The following is a 3,393-nucleotide window of genomic DNA, read 5'->3' as shown; positions in this document are numbered from 1 at the left end:
CCTCCTGACGTCCCCGCCCCCGCTTCCAGGAGACAGTCAGTCGATTTGGGACCGATCGGTGGAGAAGGCCTGGGAGGCGGCGGCGGCGGCGGTGGCGGCGGCGGCGGCGGAAGCAGCGGCGGGGGCGGGGGGGGGGTGGTGCGCGGGCGGGGGCGGGACCAACGGTCGCTCCAACTCTGCCTGCCTGCCTGTCTGCCTGCCTGTCTGCCTGCCTGTCTGCCTGCCTGCCTGCCTGCCTGCCTGCCTGCCTGCGGGGCTGAGGCCTGAGGGCCACGCTGGTTCCTGCCACTCAGGGAAACTTCTGCGGGTGTTGCCGAAAGATCGCCCTCCCCCACCCCGTCCCTGACGAGCCAAATAACCCAGAGACAGGGTCTTAGAGTTTAGAAGAAAAGAGGCAGCTTGATTGCTTTGCTGGGCAAAGGGGACTCACAGCAGGCTAGTGCCCTCCAAACTGTGAACCCGTCTTGGGGTTGGGGTTTCATGCTTCTGTGGACGAACAGGTTGGAGCATGAAAGGGAATCACAACAGGCGGGAGCACAAAAGGTGCTCATGATCAACAAGGGTCTCTGATGAAACTTCCTCCTAAATCTGGATGAGTGTCTGATAACATGGGACCTCCTGGTGGTCTAGTAGGTCATCAGCCCGTGACCTTCTTTATCTGGTCAGACTCACCCGGCGGCACCAGCGCCACGGAGGAACTCGGGGTGGGGGGTGGGGGGGTGGGAGGGGGCTGGTCGTTCTCCTGAGCTTATCCTCCCGTGACTCCCTTCCTGGGGAAAGACTCAGACGCCAAACATGATTGTCAAGTTGAACGATCAGAGGAAGGTCAAATCAAACAGTTAGAATCGACAACTTTAGCTGTTTTTAACAGTGGGCCTGGAGCTGGGAGCGGTGTCTGGTCAGTCGAGTTTGCTGATCGTTCTAAAAGCAAGCAGTAAGCATAAAGCCAAAAATTGGCTTAGCCTAAGTGCGGCCACTTCATGATTCCTCCTTCACTGGGGGCTGAGGCGTGGGGGAGGGCGGGGGTGGGGGACAGGACTGAGGTGGCGGCGAACTTCTCCGTGAATGCTCGGAGCCGAACTGCTCTCTGGGCCTAGGTCTGAAAAAGGCCTGAGTCTCAGCTATGACAGATTCTCTCTCTTTCTGGGCACATGGACTGACTCGCCCCGCATCCTCCCATCCTGTCAGACCCTTTGGACACACACCTCCACCTGAAGAGTTCTCTGGCCTCGTCCAGAAAAAACAAACACACGCACGAACAAAACCAAACGAGCACACAGAAACCCTGCTGATCTCCTTGGACCCCATTCACTTCGGAGAGTCCCTCTCGTAGAAATCCCCTCTGCTCGATGATTTCACCACAGCCGCCTCCCTTTCTCCGGCACAGTGACCCCCCACCCCCACCCCTGCGTGGGCCCTGTCCCTCTACCTATCAAAAACCAAACCCCAGGAGAAAAGAAAATCAGAATGCTGTTTTGAGCCACTGGATCTGTGAAAGGAACCAAACAGAAAGCTGAAATAACCAAACCAGCCGAACACCAAAAGCGAACAGACAGATACCCCAGAAAGAAGGGCACGCTGACCCTTGCCCCTTTCCTTCCTGGAATCAGGACATAACATAGATCTACACCCCACCCCCCACCCCACCCTCCCCAGATGTCTTCTTTATGCCGGAACGAGAGTGACGTTCTTATTGTCAACGGTGCTGTTATGGAAATGACAGGCCGGCCAAGAAACAAGCACCACTCGGAGGGTTGGAGTACTCAGATTTATTACGCCGGCGGGCTCAGAGGGGCTTCTGCTCCTAAGCCTTGAGCACCTCCAAGACGTGCACGTGAGGTTTTATAGGGTTAAGTACCAGCTTGGGGTATTCGGCCAATAGGCACGCAATAGCTTTAGCAACATCATTATCACGAAAGTAGAGGCAGTGAGGCAGCAAACCAACATTTCAAGGCCAGATATGTCTCTTTGAAAATCCAGCTGGCTAGCAAAATATGAACAGGGAATCAGCAAACCGGCACTTATTAATTTAGATTTACGAGTTAGCCCAGCAGAACTCAGATCAGTAATCCGACACTTGTTACACTTAGATTTGCGACTTAGCTTGTTATCCCAGCTGGGCTTTTCCTTCACAGTGTAAAGCGGAGAAGGAGAGAATTCTGTACAAACAGACCTCGATGAAAAGAATCCTCACCCTCTTTTAGGCCCCCACCTCAACACACGTGCGCGCACACGCGCGCACACACACACACACACACACATGCATGCACGCACGCGCGCGTATAGTTACTCCTGTTCTCTCTCTTTCTCTCTCCCTCTTCCTTTCTTACTGATTTTTTAAAAATGTTTACTGATAACACAGAAAATAATTGCTTAAATGTTGTCCAGGAATGATATTCATTTTTGAAAACATGATATATATTGTAAAGGATTTGGGCTCCCTTAGAAAAATCCCAGTCCAGGCACGATTGTATAGCACCTCCTTTCACTTTCAAGTGTCTCATTTCAGACAATAAAGTAGCCAGTCATCTTCCTTGTGCATGACCTTTGTAACTGGCACAAGTCAAACGGCACAAAATTCAGACCCAATCTCCTGATCCATATGATTCTCATATTCTTTTTTTTTTTTTTTTTTTTTTAGCGAGTCCAGAAGCTATGGGTCTGTGCCAACCACCCGTGGCTGTTCACTATCCAGCATTTCTTCCATTATCTTTATGTTGTCCTGTTTCTTGGAAGTATTAGTGCAGCTACTTTTCCCGATGGTCTGTCTCTGTCTCTGTCTCTCACTCTTTTCTCCTTCTTTTTTTTGGGGGGGGGAGGAGGGGGATGGGTTTGATTAGGTTATTTATTTATTTTAATGGTGGTTCTGGGGATTGAACCCAGGGCATCATGCATGCTAAGCAGGCACTCTAACAATGATCTATATCCTTCTCTACACCGCCCCCCCGACCCTCCAGCACCCCCCCCCGTCCCCGGCCAGGGCCTGTCTTTGCTCAACCCAATAGAAAAGCATTTATGTTTTGCCAGTTTCCTGGGTCCTTCTTTGTTTCATAAAACTGAGAAGAAATACACGTGGAAGTTCTCTCCTATGAATTGAACAGACTGAAGATCCTTTAAATAACCAAATGAGGTGGAAGTGCAGAGAGTACCATACGGGAACACACCGAGGCACATCGTCATCAAATTGACCAAAATTAAGGATAAGGAGAAAATATTAAAATGAACGAGAGAAAAGCAACAAATAACATACAAGGGAACTCCCGTAAGGTTATCAGCTGATTTTTCAGCAGAAACTCTACAGGCCAGAAGTGGGTGGCACAACATACTTAAAGTGATGAAAGGGAAAAACTGACAGGTAAGAATACTCTATTCAGCAAGGCTCTCGTTCAGATT

The 3,393-nt window shown here is 50.7% G+C and overlaps 1 long non-coding RNA gene across 1 annotated transcript in view; it reads right to left on the bottom strand.

The window, feature by feature from the left end:
• The window catches only part of LOC141576987 (uncharacterized), a 3,713-nt gene extending 3,615 nt beyond the window's left edge, over positions 1-98 (bottom strand). The window contains exon 1 of the long non-coding RNA XR_012505421.1: positions 1-98. This exon is cut by the window's left edge and continues 2,738 nt beyond it. This is a non-coding gene — a long non-coding RNA (uncharacterized LOC141576987).
• Between the last annotated feature and the right edge of the window lie 3,295 nt (positions 99-3,393).

Source organism: Camelus bactrianus, unplaced genomic scaffold (assembly GCF_048773025.1).
Source record: "Camelus bactrianus isolate YW-2024 breed Bactrian camel unplaced genomic scaffold, ASM4877302v1 HiC_scaffold_55, whole genome shotgun sequence".
NCBI lineage: Eukaryota > Metazoa > Chordata > Mammalia > Artiodactyla > Camelidae > Camelus > Camelus bactrianus.
This window is presented reverse-complemented; position numbering and strand designations above follow the sequence as displayed.